The sequence below is a fragment of the Metopolophium dirhodum genome, chromosome 8, assembly GCF_019925205.1.
Source record: "Metopolophium dirhodum isolate CAU chromosome 8, ASM1992520v1, whole genome shotgun sequence".
NCBI classification, from domain to species: Eukaryota; Metazoa; Arthropoda; class Insecta; order Hemiptera; family Aphididae; genus Metopolophium; species Metopolophium dirhodum.
Genome location: NC_083567.1, coordinates 2,975,788 through 2,994,556, shown reverse-complemented (window position 1 = coordinate 2,994,556; position 18,769 = coordinate 2,975,788). Strand labels below are relative to the sequence as shown.

Genomic DNA, 18,769 nt, shown 5'->3' with positions numbered 1-18,769 from the left:
TTAATTATCGACTCTTTCGGCGGAATCCGTGACGTGTGTGAACTGCGACGTCGATGAGGACACGTTCCAGAATACAGAACATAGAATATTGTGATTAATGAAAAATAAAATTATACGAAACGCAAACGCAGTAAGTTTTTTGCTCATATCTTCTTTGCTTATTGAAATTTTAGAATTTTTAATCAACTGTGTCTTCTGCAACGACTTTGAGATTTGCCATAGATAAATAAATAAATGATAGATATTATACTAGATACGTCAATATGATGAATCCACGGATATAATAAAATGTGACTTTTTATATCAAAGAGTTATATTTAGAGGTGTCAACAAACATTGAACGCTAGAGTATTTAGAACAATTCTACATAAAAAAGTTGGAAAATAAATAACGCAATTCTATTAATTTCTAGAATTTTACTAAGTGAAATAAGTCCCTATTGGACTGCAAAACTGGTAAATGTCATATAATCTAGTAGAGTGCATTAGCATAGTGACCCGGAAAACCGAATTGGACACTTATATCAATAGTCAATTCTTTTTACATTTCACACTTTCCAGTTCCAACCACCTTTTATAAGGATGCTGGTGAGTCTTACCTCAACAGTCCTTTTTTAAGATAGTAAGAAATATCATATACCTATTAAGTATGGTTGAAATTGGTCCAATCGTTCCAGAGTTAAGCTGTAACATGCATACACACTTCCATTTATACACATCTTATACATTAATTGTTTAATGATGATTTTAATCTTTTATATAGTTATTTTTATAAAGTAAAAATTTTTTTAGCAAGTACCTGGGGAAAAAATAATGCAACGTTCGGACATACCAACACGGTACCTAATATTATTAATCATTTTTCTAAAAACTTGTTTTGTCGAATTTTGTCAAAATTTGAACTTTAAATTGTTATAAAAAATAATCGTTTTTACGTATCTTTAATGTTTTTAATCTGCTACTATAACAACTTATGAGGAACCTTATACTTATTCAACTTTAAAGCATTTTGAGTTTTGACCGACTGAAAAACTTTTATCGACATTAATTTTTAAAAAAATTATAAAAATCGAAAATTTGTCTTATACTTCAAATAGCTAAAAAATAGTCAAAATATTTTGAATAATTTGTCGTGTTTGGAAAATAATAAAATAAACATTTGGTAAAACTTGCTAGTATCTACGGATATTAGTTTTTGAGTTAGGTACACCAAAAAAACTAAATCGATGTAGTCAAAAACTGCAGGTTATGCTTAAAAATTCACGGTTTTCCTTGATTTTTTTTTTTGTTTTCCCGACTCATTTGTAATTAATTGTAAATTACTGAGAATTCTCTACTTTTGACCTCCAAAGTACCAACTAGATTCACTTTCCTACCAGAAAAAATGCGATGCAGAAGTTCAAAGCATTTTTACTACCCGGCCAAAAAGTGATGACTGAAGATGACACATAGGAAAAAACACACTTCATTGGTAAACCAATTCATTCATCGCTCCGCTCAGAATCTAAAATTATTGACAGTAAAAAAAAATGTATGTACTTTGAAATTGTAACAAAAAGTGCATCGAATTATATTTTTGTTTCTATAGGAAACCCTGGAAACCTATATAATACCCACGTCGTCATGTTAAATTGCAGATAACATAATTAAAAATAAACATAGGTTGTAATGTATTATTTTATTTAGTTGATTTAAGACAGCGTGGAACTCTTCATTCCTAATTTAACTACTATATAGAAGTTAAAATATATTAAAAATATGAGTATTGTTGGTCAAGGAGAAAATACCCATAGGGTAAAAAATGAAATTTTAGAACGCCGGAAGTATATACATTTTAAGATAAACCAACAATTGTTGTTGCGCGACCTCATGGTGGCCAATTATCAGCGAATGGTGGAAGAGTGTGTTGTGTACGAGAAGGAATTGGCAAAGATTCGTTCGGAAAACTCACGTTACAAGTTCGTCGGGAAGTGTCTGATGAACAAGGTCGTAGAATTAACCGGTTGCAGCAAATTCGCAAAGAGTTTGACTGGATCCGGCAAAGACGACGAAGAAGCCGCCTTGCAGTTGGAAGTTAGTCGTAAAATATTGTATAAATAAATGATTAGTATTTCAGTTGTTAGGTATAGGTACCTATTATTATATCGGCTCACAATTAACAAAATATTTTAAAAGAAAAATGGTTTGTGAATCTCACATTATCATAATATAATGTGTATAAATATAATGATGGCACATAATTTACATAATTTTCATATCAAAATATTATATATATAATATACTAGCTGATCCCGCTGGCACTTCGTTGCCCGTTAAATGTCTATATGTCTATATGACTCAAACTTTGTTCAATTCGTTATTTAATATTCGGTGTATGGTGTATGGTGTTCAAAATTTATCTTAACTTTTCTGTTGCCCGGAATAAAAATGCTGATGTATATTATCAGGTAGGCAATCTACCTGCGTTATATCGTGGATCCCGTGCTGTTTGTACGTAAGTGTATGATTTAACTCTAAAGTATCAAAATTATACCACGTTTGTTATTTTTACTTAATTCCACCTACGAAGGATTAATATAATCAATTAATACAAAAGCCTAAGGCAACCGTACTAAAATCCGATGAAAAAAAAAAACAAATTTAACACTTTTTGAATGAGCTTATCTTCTTCCCAGAGGTCTAATCTACACAGAAACATTCATTTTTATCTATATCTAATATCTATTCTAATATATAAAATGATAGCGTTTGTTTGTATGTTCGAGATAAACTCCGAAACTACTCAACCGATTTCAAAAATTCTTTCACCAATACAAAGCCCCATTCTTTGTGAGTGTCATAGGCTAATTTAAAAAGGGAAGTGATCACAATCAAAATGTTTGTTTTTTAATGGTTGCTATGGGTTATATATCTACATAATATATAAATTAAAAATAAGTGTAAATTTTGAATAAATTTTATAACTCAAGATCCACCGAACCGATTTTGATAAAAATAGACAGGACATATTAAGATTGATATGTAGATGGTTTCTGTGAAGTTTGTACGCTGTGGGATAAGTGGTTCCGGAGTTATGGCCTCTTAAGTGCACACCTGGCGACATGGCCAAATATAACAACAACGTCGACAACGTCTATACAATTATTTATATCTATACATTTAACTTCACAGAAACCATTTACATATCAATCTTAATATGTCCTGAAATTTTTATCGAAATCGGTTTGGTGGATCTTGAGTTATAAAATTTATTCAAAATGTACACTTATTGTTATATATATAGATATGTCAATTGATAAATATTAAATATACTTAGCCAGTTAGCCCTCATATGGATATAATATGTTGAAAAGGTCTAAGGCCCATGTATATTTTTAAAAGTATTTTTTATGAAAAACCAAACACATTAAAATACAATTTTTTTGTTAACCAAATTTCAATTTTCTATAACCACTATAATACCGCTATAATTTCTATAGCGGTTATGACTTATGAACATATAAAAATTTGATGATTTTCTAACCAACATTAATAATTCAACACTTTTAGTTAAAAAAAAATAGTAAGTGAATTATAGACTAGATAATGTTATATATTATTATTATTAAAAAAGGTGGGTAAGTGGATGACGCTCTGCTGTACAGTAGGTTACAATTGGGTCACTGTAATGGATTATGTTTAATTTGAATTCAATAATATAATATCATTGTATAAGAAAAACGATTCTGAGCAAAAACGGTCAGTCAGCCTATGATATTACCAAGTATATTTGATGATATTATTGTGAGTAAAGTAATTTATAAATAAACTATTTACGTGGAGTCTTGTTATCAATTTTCAATCCTTAGCTATAAAAGTTGAACATTTTATAAATTTTTAACTACAAAATAATTATTAAATTATAAATTTGATAAATGTTGTCAAAATTTGAACTTTAAATGGTTATAAAAAAAAATTGTGCTTATGTATTTTTAATATTTTTCAAGTGCTATTAGAACGATATATCAGGAGCCTTATATTAAATTTTCACGCTTTTTCACCCAACAAATAAAAATTTATTGATATCCATAGCAAAAAAACTAAAAAAAATTGAAAACTGACAATGTCCGTAAACAGCTCAAAAAGAGTCAAATTATTTTCAAAATTTTATCGTGTATAGAAAATGCTAATACAAATTCAGTGAAATTTTCAAGTATCTACAGTCATACATTTTTTAATTACAACAAAATAAGAAAATCGTTACATGAGATATCGAGTGAATATCAAAATGTTGTAAAAATATGAATTTCAAACGCTCATAAAAATTTAATTTGACTTTCATCTTGTAGACATTTTTTTTTTGATAAAGTTAGACAAACTTATGGATAATCTTGTATTACATTTTCAAATCTTATATTTAAAAAGATAATTTTTATGAATTCTCAACTCAAAATAATTTGCTAATTCCCGTGATTTTTCTGTATTTTGTCAAGATTTGAACTTAACATGCTTATAAATAAAAAATCTGACTAAGGATTTTTTTCATCTGCCTTTGAAACAATAACCTAGGAGCCTACTATTAAAATTTTCAAGCTTTTTTACCCAACAGATAAAATTTTATTGATATTCATAGGAAAAAAAAATAAAAAAAAATAGAAACTGAAAATGTCCGTAAACAGCTCAAAATAAGTCAAAATATTTGGAAAATGTTATGGTGTATAGAAAATGCTTAAATAAACATTCAGCCAACATTTCATGTACCTACGGTCATTTGTTTTAGAGTTGCACCAAAAACCAAAATCGATTTTCTCGAAAACAGATTTTGCGTAAAAATTCCCGTTTTCCCTTAATTTTTCTTTTGTTTTTCACGTCGCGTTTAAAAACTACTGAGATATTTGCACTTTTGACCCCCCAAAGTTCCAACTAGATTCACTTTCCTATCAGAAAAGTTACTGTTGACGAAAATCCAAGCACTTTTGTCTTTTACTGTCCTAAAAGGTGATGACAGACACAAAAAAAAATAAAACACACATCATTGTTAAATCAATAAATTTCATCGCTTCGCTCAGAATCTAAAATGTTGTAAAAATTATAATAAGGATTATAACACTAAAATAAACAATAGGTACCTATATATATATCATACAAATAATAAGTAATAACATAGTAATTCAATATTATTTTTGGGTAGATCGCGTATGACATCACTATTCACTACCTATGTCCTATACCTACTTGTCTTTTATATTAATATGTAATATTTATTCCCAGTGGCATCTATCATAAATTATAATTCTCTTATGTCCGTAATCTATTGATTTCATATAATATGTGTGCACAATTTGGAGCAAATTGGTCAGAAACTGCGGATTTTCATATGCGTCATTGCAATGAAATATACCTTACCAGATTAATAATATCTGTATTGGCTGACTATTATCTTTTATAATTTATAAATCTATCCATTTTTGTTTTGCTTTAGTTGAAATTTTATTATTCCAATAATTTTTTTGTTTTTTTCAAAATCGGTTGAGCTCACACAAGTTCTAACCTCTAAATATAAAATAGTCGTTAGTTGTTACTCAATTTAAATTTATATATAGTAAAATAATATATAAAATACAGGAAATAAGACACTGCAGACTACCTATTTCAGAAAACACTAACGTTTATGAAAATATTTCTTTTACATAATTATGGTACCTAGGTAGTAGGTACCTACCTACCGCTCGACAAATATTGTATCTCTACTCGGCTCATCTATACTTTAAAATATAAATACTTTTAAGTTATAACTAATAAACTATAATTGTCTATTAACAATATTCTGCTTCAGAATATTAAATCATAAAATATCTATGTCGTCATACAAAAGAATTTAATTTATCTAAAAATATTTTTTTTTAGAAAAACGTTGTTTTGTAACGACTTTTATAACTATGTAAAAAGATATGTTCAAAAGCATTTGTAGTTTTACATTAAATCACCAGGTATATATTATGTAATTCTTATTATTTGCATAGATTTGTCGATTAGACTTACCTCCCTTTAACATTATAGGTACTATATAATCCCTATTATTATGAATTCGGATTACAAGTTACCTACTTAAAAAATAACAAAATAATTTTATTTTAACAAAAATTATGCGACGAATGGAAGGTATACAACGAAAAATAATTTAAAACGCGAAAGCTACTTATACTCGCGTGTATTTTGATTAATTAATATTCCTACGTAACTAAAACGTCCCAGTGTTTACAGGTGTGTAGCAACAAACTGTTGGCCCAGCTGGCGACGTACAGGGAGCGGGCCGAGGCGGTGTCCAGAAACTTGGCCGACGCCAGAGATCAACTGGCCAAGGAGTCCAAGTTGGAGGAGTGCTTGAAGCACTGTGCAACCAACTTGACGGTGCTCGCCGAAGCCGACCGGACGAGGCGGGACAGCGAAGAGACAGAGTTGCGGACGATGGCCAAGAGACTGACTGCTGAGCTGGGGGACGCGCGGTCCGACGTGGATCGGTTACGGATGGCCGTGGAAGAGATGTCGGTCGTGGCGATGGGGTGCAATCCGGCGCCGGTCACGTGCAGCGGCGAAGAGCTGCGCAAGGACAACAAGCGGTTGCAGGCCGAACTGAACGCCAACTTCGAGAAAGCGGCCAAGCTGCACGCCAGAATTGTCCAGTTGGAGATGATGCTGCAGTAGACGTGTTGTTCGCATTATATTGCTATAGGTATATGATATGAGTTATAGTCGTAGACATAGATATAGGTTTTGGTACCGTAAATATATTATAAAATGTTCAATTTCTAAACAACCGACCATATTCATATGTTTTATATTGGATAGGTATTATAGGCGGGTACCTACTTTAATATATATTAATACAAAATAATAATGTTTGTTCGTAATTCTGCAAATATAGAAGATAATACATATTCAAGTGAACAAAAAATCTTCAAAAAATGTAACTTTCTGAAATACCTATTTAACACTAAATTTCGAATTGTAAATTTAAATGGAACAAATAATAATATGGTATTGTTTTAGTTATTACTCAGCAATGAAATGTCTTTTCTGTTACTTTTTTAACTTCATTTCGCAGGTTGGTATCGTTTATTATGGGAAATTGTTTTTTAATATTTAATTATAGATGAGCCGATTATAGTGGAATAATATTCTGCGAGTAGTACAACAAGGTTACCTCAATTTCTTATGAAACATAAAATATTAATTATTCTGAAATTTAAGTTTCCAATAAAGGTATAGGTAAGTTCCATTCCATAACTGGTTCGAAAATTGTATTTTCTGGTTAGATTGTATTGTATTCAAAAAAATATAATTTTATAAAAGTAAATTTTCCATTATATCGTTTGAATAAAATTTGTATCTTTCAACGGTTTGGTTTTATGCAGGAAAAAAATGTTCAATAAATCATAAATTATTCCTATGGCATAGATAGACCTCAAAGACGACAAATGCAACATAATTAGGTACCTATGTAGTATTGTTTTAGTTATAAATTATAATACTTATAATTCAGCAATGAAATGTCTTTTCTGTTACTTTTTTTTTAACATTATTCCGCAGGTTTGTAGGTACCCAGAAAACATACCTTCCCGGGACAGTGCACTGCACGAGGTTTTCCGTATTATAATGCATACTATAATCTATATAGTTTTTCAAATTTTATAAATAAAATATTATTTTTTTTGTTTATTTATGTTAGTTAATTAGTTATATACGCGTATAACTGATTCTGACTTTATATATATATAATACGCAGAGATGTTTAATTTATTTTGTTAAAATGTATCGTTATATTTTGAATAAAGTAAATTCAAAATAAAGTGTTTTAATTTAACTATTTTAGGTTTTATTTTTTAACCCAATACTTGGTTAAAGAAAGTATATCAGTCAAATAAAATTTTGAAAATCATTGTTTTACTTACATAAACTTATGAAGTACAAAATAGCAAGCAATCCGATTAGTAAATATACAATTTATTCATCTGTTTTTTTTTTTTTATTATTATTCAATAAATATAATATTATTTTAAAAATGTCTAATAATATTATAACATTTGAAAAATAACATTGTTAATATAATATCGTTATTAATACATAATTTTATCAAAGTTTGCTCAACACAATTGCATTATTATAACATTTGTATAAATGTGTTCATATTTTTCAATTGTGAATATGTTAGCAAAACTACATTATTAAATAATAGTGTAGTTTTGCTATCTGGGTCGTCACCTCATTGACTGTCTGAAGACAGACCGAAGACCCGCGAACATATTCACATATGAACAATATGAACACATTTATACAAATGTTATAGTAATGCAATTGTGTTGAGCAAACTTTGATAAAATTATGTATTAATAACGATATTATATTAACAATGTTATTTTTAAAATGTTATAATATTATTAGACATTTTTAAAATAATATTATATTTATTGAATAATAATAAAAAATAAAAAAATCAGATGAATAAATTGTATATTTACTAATCGGATTGCTTGCTATTTTGTACTTCATAAGTTTATGTAAGTAAAACAATGATTTTCAAAATTTTATTTGACTGATATACTTTCTTTAACCAAGTATTGGGTTAAAAAATAAAACCTAAAATAGTTAAATTAAAACACTTTATTTTGAATTTACTTTATTCAAAATATAACGATACATTTTAACAAAATAAATTAAACATCTCTGCGTATTATATATATATAAAGTCAGAATCAGTTATACGCGTATATAACTAATTAACTAACATAAATAAACAAAAGAAATAATATTTTATTTATAAAATTTGAAAAACTATATAGATTATAGTATGCATTATAATACGGAAAACCTCGTGCAGTGCACTGTCCCGGGAAGGTATTTTTTCTGGGTACCTACAAACCTGCGGAATAATGTTAAAAAAAAAGTAACAGAAAAGACATTTCATTGCTGAATTATAAGTATTATAATTTATAACTAAAACAATACTACATAGGTACCTAATTATGTTGCATTCGTCGTCTTTGGGGTCTATCTATGCTATAGGAATAATTTATGATTTATTGAACATTTTTTTCCTGCATAAAACCAAACCGTTGAAAGATACAAATTTTATCAAATGATATAATGGAAAATTTACTTTTATAAAATTATATTTTTTTGAATACAATACAATCTAACCAGAAAATACAATTTTCAAACCAGTTATGGAATGGAACTTACCTATACCTTTATTGGAAACTTAAATTTCAGAATAATTAATATTTTATGTTTCATAATAAATTGAGGTAACCTTGTTGTACTACTCGCAGAATATTATTCCACTATAATCGGCTCATCTATAATTAAATATTAAAAAACAATTTCCCATAATAAACGATACCAACCTGCGAAATGAAGTTAAAAAAGTAACAGAAAAGACATTTCATTGCTGAGTAATAACTAAAACAATACCATATTATTATTTGTTCCATTTAAATTTACAATTCGAAATTTAGTGTTAAATAGGTATTTCAGAAAGTTACATTTTTTGAAGATTTTTTGTTCACTTGAATATCTATTATCTTCTATATTTGCAGAATTACGAACAAACATTATTATTTTGTATTAATATATATTAAAGTAGGTACCCGCCTATAATACCTATCCAATATAAAACATATGAATATGGTCGGTTGTTTAGAAATTGAACATTTTATAATATATTTACGGTACCTAACCTATATCTATGTCTACGACTATAACTCATATCATATACCTATAGCAAATATTATACGTATGGATATCATAAATATACATAAATATATAATGTATAAACATATTTTGTTTATTACGCCGTGCCAGTTTGTATTAAATTATTTTAATTTTTTTATTACAAGCGTATACCCAATCGTTCAATCTTAAAAATTGTGTGTACATATTATATATACTAGCTGTCCTTCCCGGTGTTGCCCGGGCAAATGTTACCCCAGGTGAAATAGTTGGAAATAGCCAATATTATAACTTATGTGTAAAAGTTCAAGGACTCAAAAATGCATTAATTGTATATATATTATAGCTGATCCCGGTCACTGCGTTGCTCGTTAAAATATGTACCAACTCTATAGGATTCAAACTATTTGTTCGATTCGTTTATTTTATACTCGGTGTATGATGTTCAAAACTTAAAAATGTTCATCGATCATCTTGAATATATAACTACCCGAGAGACATGCTTGTATGTATTGTATGCGTGAGACACATAGTATGTTTTCAGGTAGGCAATCTGCCTGCGGTGAATTGCAGACTCCTCGAAGTGCGTACGTAATTACGAATGTTTTATTAACACGCGTTGATATTACGATGTGCATGTGTCGACAAATTAGTCTTGGAGATACCGCTTTTCCTAAGCTACATAGCTACAGGTCTAAAATTATATTCATTATTCAATCATGACCAATAGCAACCTTACAATAAACAAAAATATATTATTATTTAGTTTCTGTTTTTACTGGATAGTTGGCACCTAAATCCAAATTTCCTACTTTTCCGGTAGATTTTCTTAAAATTATCTTACTTAAGAGTTAAAAACCTTCTCCTGACAATATTACGAACACAACAAAAAAAGAATTAGCCAAATCGGGGGTCAGGGAGGATCGAATTAGTAGTGATTGTGGAAACCCAGAATGCTTGCCATGTTGCCAAGTCTACGTAACAAGCCATTATTTATAATAATTGATAACTCCTTTGTTTGTTAAGTTAGAGAATCGATCAAATGCCAGAACCTTCTCCGCAATGAGCTCTTCAATTTAAAAAAAAAATCATAACGATCGGTTCAGTAGTTTCGAGAACATAGGCCCCAAAGGTTTTCATTTTCACATTTATATATAATAAGATTATATACAAACAATATAAACATACACGTCACAAATAATGGCGTTTTACATAAATTATGAAAAGGTATATAGTAGGTATCTATATAGATATAGGTACGCATAGTATATTATATACTGACTCGAACCCTTTAAAGAATAAAAAAAAAGAAACTACAACGAAAACTCGGTATTGTCTGTCAATTTTTCATTCGCTGTTTTCAGGATGTCCCATGAATGTTTAAAATCCAAAAATGCATCTGACGCGTATAGTTTGGCATTTTACGAATCCCAATCGGTGTCCATTTAACTGTCACGCTATTTAGTAGGTAGGTTCCCTATCTAGAAATGGTGTTTACAAGGGGTCTGATGGTCGTATTGTCAACAACATTTTTATTTATTTAAAGTTAACTGCGCCGCTACACCAAATGGAATAATACTGTTGTGAACGTATATACGCTTTTCTAATATATATATTACCTATGTTTTATTTTCTTGGTGCAAAACTTTTATATACCGAATTAGGTGATAGGTGTGAATATGGCAGTTACGAGAGGTAATCAATTAGACCAAAACAAAAGTCTGGTGGTAGAAAATTATTGTTTTGAAAAAGTAGAAAGCTTTAAATATCTGAGAGTTGATATAAATAGCCGCAATAATTACCACGTGGAAATAAAACAGAAAATAAAAGCTAGAAACAGGTGTTATTGGGCGCTACGGAAAACCTTCAGGTCTAATGAGATATTATCAAAAAAATAAAAAACGCGATTATACGAGGTATTATGTTACGTTAGCTACTATAATCTGATTAATACGAGTATAATAAACGAATAAGATCACACAAACACAAATACACAATAGGTTTTATATATTATTTATTATAAAGGTATGAAGTCATTGACTTCATGTCAATTATAAATATTATGTACCTATTGGACCTTGTGGACTTTTTTTTATTAACTATAGTAATATCATTAACTGTGTATTTATGATTTGAATAACTAGATGGAATTTTAAGCACCTAACCGATAATCAAACGATTAGCAAAAATAATAAATATTTTTTAGTTTTATTAAAATATATATTATACCAACTCTTAGCGTTATATTGTATTATAATCGATTATTGTCATCAAATATTCAAATCATGTTTATAGTACAGATTTCTATATTCTGCTTAGCATTTATTTTTGCGTTTGTAGACTATTTAGAAAATAAAGTTTTGTTAAAAACTAGAATACCTTTTGTTTATCATTGTATATCATGAATCACAATTCTTATTGCAATATTTAAATATGCACAGATTTTTTTTTATAAGCGTCTGAAATTCACTTAATTCGCCAACCTATGAGTAATTGAAAAATAAATTACTATAACAATAATAAAACATACTTAGAAATATAGGCTGATAAATGGTCTCCGTTCCAGATCGTTTTTGTATACTATACAATAATTTATCATTGAATTTAAATTTAACCCATCTATTACAGTGACCTACTCGAAGAGGATTAACACTTGACTACTATACAATATAAGTAAACTACTAGTAGTTACTACCTTACTAGCAACATTTTCTATATTCTAAGTGTATATAACATTTATACCTAATTATAATAGATGAGCATGATGAGTGTATTTTAAAAATGTTATTCCACAAACATAACACTAGGTATTGACAAAACATTTAAACTTTAATAAAACAAATCTCAAACTATACATTGTCAAACATTTTGGGACATTTTTCGAATTTCTATAGGGTTATAGCTTTTTAGGTTTAAGTTACACCGAAAAAACCAAATAGATTTTATTAAAATCTGGTTTTGAGTAAATATTCCATTAATTGTCTTTATTTTCCCAGACACTTTCAAAAACTTCTGGGAATTTATTACTTTTGACCTCCCAACCTTTCCTACCAAAATAGATGCTGAAATTGAAAATCAAAGTATTTTTACTAACCTAAAAGGAGATTACAGAAACAAATATATATAAAAAGTTCCAATGAGTTGAAACTTGAAAGTATCGAAATATTTTATGAAAATAACCTGATCATGACGAAATTTGCGAGCTTGTGTTAAAACTTACATTATAATATGTACGGTTTAACGGACTGTCCGTTTATATTGGTGGCTTATTATTTTTTTGTTCACTTAACACAATATATTATATTTATAATACAATAGTATTTGCTGAAATCATTAGAATCGTTAACCGTCGCCAACGAATTTCGACAATTGACGATTGCCATAGATATTATAAAATATATTATTTCCTATGACAAATCCATAGAACTTATATATTGTAGAATAATTATACTCAGTACCTGTACGGTATATTGATAAATCGTATGTTCTTTTACAGAAATCTTTGTGATCTGCAATGCACCTATTCTGGTTTTCTATTTCATTTCAATTATAGTTCACATGCCAAATTTAACTATACAAACTGGTCCGCAAGTTTATAGACATTCTATTACATTCTCCCGCCAGTGCCAATAGACACAGTGTTTGAGAAGTTATATTTTTTTGGTACCTAATTAATTTACAATATGAATTAGGTATTATAAGTTATACCTATGCAGGTACTTGTCCAAAACTCGACTACCGGGAAATCATTGGTTTTTATGGTATAGTCTTACGAAGTTCAAGATTTTCGGTGTTTTATACGCACCCGTACAACGCTTAAAGTTTACCGGGCTTAAGTATAACAAATTAATTTTTTTTTTAATCTAGGTAAATCAACGTTTTAAAATTGATGATGCAAAAATAATTCTCACACCCACCCATGGTGGTTTTACATAACAAGTCGACGGATGTTTTTGATTTTAATTGTTCGAGCAAGCGCAGTGTGCTACACCGGGTATATATGAAAATACCAAAAATTTCAATTAGCTATAATATAACTTAAAAATAAGACTGACCGCCAAATTCAGACCTCCCTGTCGTTAACTAACGATTTCCGGCAATTCATTTTTTCAATATCGTTCTTAATTCGTAGTAAATTGTAATATATATAACTATTTTAAAAATATTATTCGTGGGTAATTGAAACGTCTAAAATATATTATTATATACAAATATGATAATAAACAAATAATAATAATCCTAGGCTGACAAATCGTTTCCACTTAGAATCGTTTTTCGTATACAATGATATTATATCATTGAATTAAAATGTAACACTATCCATAACAGTCACCCGTTTGTAACCTACTGTTCAGCAGAGTCACTTCCAATTTTTTTTTTTTTTTTAATTGACCTCACTTTTTATTTAAATCCCGATAAACGAGTTTTGGATAAGTACCTACCTACATAATAGGTACCTAACTTATAATTCATATTGTAATTTAATTACCAAAGAAATATAACTTCCCAGGCACGCCCGGAAAACCGTCGTCTGTTGAACTTTAGTATAATATTATAGTGTACAGTGATGAAAGAACGGTAATACCACGCGTCTCTTAATACATTTATTTTGGTCTCTAATGATATTATTATTAATTCGTTAATCCATAGACATAAAAAACAACATTACTAACCACAAGCCCCATAGGGGGCTTTAACTAGGGTTAAAATTCTGGGAGGGCTAACAAAAATATTTATTTAAAATAACCCATAGGGGGCTTATATCTAAATCAATAAGGGATATTTGTGGGGGGGGGGTCTAAATCTTAGTCAGGGGGGCTAAGCCCTCCTAGCTCCCCCTAGTTGCACCAATGACAAGCCCGCACCCATCAACACGGCCCGCGGCCGCCCGGTTTTGTCATATCGGATAACGTTGTAATCGCTAGTAAGTCACGTCGCCTCGCCATCTACCGGGAGTAAATATTTCGTACCACCGAAAAACCGGCCAGTGAGCAATCTATAGTATTTATAATCAATGTCATTATTAATAGTTGTAGTCCACCATGCACTGTTCTGTTTCTTTATGTGACTTTTCAAGAATATCATATATTTATATACATAGTATATAACTAGATTATTGTCTGATCTATGTATGATAAAAAGTTATAATGCATTAACTTTTACATACCTACTGGCTATAGTGGCTACTTTAATAAGGTCGTAGCGAGTAAAACGTCTGTTACAGTGAAAGGCTTGTGAAAGGTTATTCTTATTTTTTCAACGTTTAGCTTAAGTACGTCATTTGTTATTTTTCTAATTTTTTTCATACACAATTTTTTTTTTTTTTTTTATTTATCAATAAAATTTTACAATTTACAATAACAAATTAATAATTACAATACTTGATTATCTATCTCTTTTAAGCATAGCTTGAGTTAGAGATAGAGAGTGTAACAATGCTATTCTAAAAAAGATCAAAAAAGAAAAAAGAATAATAATATACAATTATATAAGTAAATAAAATGTGAACAGTTTAGTTAGTTATTTTAAATAAAACAATTTTAAAATATAAATATAGAAAAATCAAAAATTACAATAGAAAATAATAGACATTTTTTTTAACATATTAAAATTTAGAATTAAGATTCATAATAAGGTAATATCAAAAATAACAGAATATTATTTGACATTATCAAGTTAATTTACTTGAATATAACTATCTATCAATATATTCATAAAACAAATAATAATTAAACTAACTCTAAGAATAAATACTTATAAACACGTTGTTTAACACTACTTTGATGCTGATGGATGTTTTTTTTATACTCATATGGCATTAAGTTGAAGTACGTAGGGCCCAAATAGTCCACAAACGATTGACCGAAAGATTTTTTGGGATATTTAACGGGAATATTATAAACCAAATTTTCTCTTTTATTTTCAGAAAATGTATTATTTTTCCCCTTTATTAATTGTTTGAAAATAAACATGATTGCTATTTTTTTATAGAGGAATTTAACTGGTAGAACTCCCAGATCCCTATAGTTTCGACTGGTCGACCCTTCAAGAGCATACTTATTCAAACATATTCTAACTATTTTATTTTGATTTACTTGTAGCTGTTTTAAAATACATTCACCTAGTCCACCCCAAATTAATAACCCATACTGATAAATCGACTGATATAAAGCAAAATATACTATACGAATTGTTTGTGTAGGTATTAAATTCTTAAGCTTTAGAAATTTGTAGATTATTGTACGTAACTTTCCTAATAAATTATGTATATGTAAATTCCATTTTAAATGTTTATCAAAAACAATACCTAAATATCTGATTCTAGAAACTTCATTTATTATTTTACATGTATGTATGTTGCAAAGTTCTGTATTAAGGCATCTATGTATGGTTATTGAGTTACAATTAGTATGAGTTGAGGTCCTATTAATAGAAAAAGACATAAACATAGTTTTATCTTCATTTAATGTTAGATTTCTATTACATAGACATTTATAAACTTTATTCAAACCAAATGTAGCTTTATCATGAACTCCATTCCACGATTTGTCCGAGAAAAGTAGACATGTATCATCCGCGTAAGTAACGACCAAACCATCAATATTAATATCACAGATGGAGTTAATATATAATATAAACAAAATAGGACCCAACACACTGCCTTGCGGAACTCCGTAATTAATAGAACTTTCATGACCAACAACATTATTTATTTTTACCATTTGTTTTCTATTTATTAAGTAACTTTTAAACCAATTTAGACTAACATTTTTTATTCCAAAACTAGGCAGTAACTGTAATAGAATTTTATAATTAACTGTATCAAATGCCTTTGCCAAGTCCAAGAAAATCGCTATTACTTTGTTGCCACTATCTAATTCTTTATATAAAAACTTAGTAGTACTATAAAGAGCGTCCTCTGTACCAATACCAGGTCTAAATCCATACTGGTTTTTAGATAAAAGTTTGTTATTTTCCAGAAATGTAATTAACCTTACTTTAATTATTTTTTCTAGGATTTTGGAAAAATTTGTTAGCAGGGATATTGGCCTATAATTGTTAATATTCTTACTATCTCCACCCTTTAAAAGAGGTTTAATAACTGCTACCTTTAGATTATCTGGAAAAACACCTTGCTTTAAACTGAGGTTATAAAAATAAACAAGCGGATCAATTATTAATTCTATAATATGTTTTAATAAATTAGTCGTTACTCTGTCACATCCAGCCGCAGTATCATCTTTAGAGCTGTTTACAATTTTTAGAACTTCAGCACTCTCAATTTTTTCTAAAAAAAATTTATCAAAACAAAAAGTATTATTAACAATTAGATTTTCATTATTTACCTCATTACTAAAATTCTCAGCTAATTTTTTTCCTACGTTTACAAAGTATTCGTTAAAAATATTAGATACCGTTTCAGGATCCGTTTCTGCATCAAACATTTGGTCATTAATAACTACCGTTTCAATTTTATCCTTGTTATTTGATTTAGAGCGCGTTATTTCATTTATTAGTTGCCATGTTGCTTTTGAACTATGAGAGACACTCTTAAACTTTTTTTCATAAAAACTTATTTTTGCAAGTCTTAGAACACTTGTATATTTATTTTTATATTTTTTATAATAGGTAGCTAATTTAACATTATTAGGATTTTTCTTACATTTTAAAGATAGAGCTTGTTTATGTCGTGTAGAACATATAGTAAACCCGCGGACATCCACTCTTTTAAACGTTTATTTTTACAACTTACCACTTTATTTACAGTTGATAAATCAATAGCCTTACTAATTATATTTTACCTAACAATGAATGTTGAATTTGCACTGAATTAATATTTTTAATTTTTTCGACAAACAAAATTTTAAAATTAAAATTATTTTCAACGGCACTCATTTCGATTGTATAATCATATATTAATACACTGCAGCTTTTGGTGAACTATAGTTATACTTTTAGTACACACACCTTACTACTTTTGTTTATACTTATGCACTGCAGATAAATAAAACCTAAGTAGTCTATATAGGCCATAGAGCATAGGGTGCCTCCGGATTTTTAGAAAATGACTAACCGTGAGTCAAATAAAAAAGGAAACCTCTGGTATAATATATCATATTATAATATGTGCGGTGCAACACGGTTGCGCAATTTTTTTTTTTTTAACCCGACTGATTATACCACAATTGCGCCCCGATCCTTTTTTACCTGTTAAAATCACCACCAAATGATATGTGTATATATTAAATAATATAGTACCAATGTACCATATAATACTATATACTATTACTATAGTATATGCTATGTATAATTAATGAATAAATAATTAATTCAAAATTTTCCTTCCCAATTATTGCAGGCTTAGAACTGTCAACAAATTATCATCATTGGCTTGGTTAAAAATTGTTTTTTCCTAAATTACGTGACGTATGCTAAATGTATATTATACAGACATAGTCAATAGTCGATATTTTTTTTTTCATATAAAAATAATCAGTTATAAATTTAATAATAAGAGTTTAATAATAATAATAAGATTATAAAAATTACATTTGATGACTAGCACAAAAACGTGGTCCCATTGATTGCAAATATAGTCATTCATTGATATTTTGTTGTTCTTAAATTTTTCCCAAGTATCCATCATAAATTTAATATTGTTTTCTTGCTCTTCTTATTTTTTTCATTACGTTTAATACTATTTATTTGTAAATAGGTTTCAGTTTGAATACCTAATAATATGTTTATTACTTGGAAAGTAGATGGATGTGAGGTATAAAACTGCGAATTATAGTGCATATGAAAAGATTCTGGACCATTAGTTGTTCTAGCTTCTTCGGATGGTTTATCTGCCCATAAAGTTGGTGGAAATTGTGCATCGGTTTCTATATAGTTTTTGAGTAAATAATCGGTAAATCCAAAATTAGACGTAGGAGTATTTTCAATTAAATATAAAAAAGCATTCTCTACTAAATTGGCTGGTAAAAATCCTAAAGCAAAAAATTTTTTTAGGCAAACACCCAATTCCGAATTTGATTTATATTCATTTAGTAGCTGACTAT

General features: G+C 28.6%; 1 pseudogene; it reads left to right on the top strand.

Moving 5' to 3' along the window:
- Nucleotides 1-1,757: 1,757 nt before the first annotated feature.
- On the top strand, nucleotides 1,758-15,860 carry LOC132950648 (uncharacterized; annotated as a pseudogene).
- Nucleotides 15,861-18,769: the final 2,909 nt, after the last annotated feature.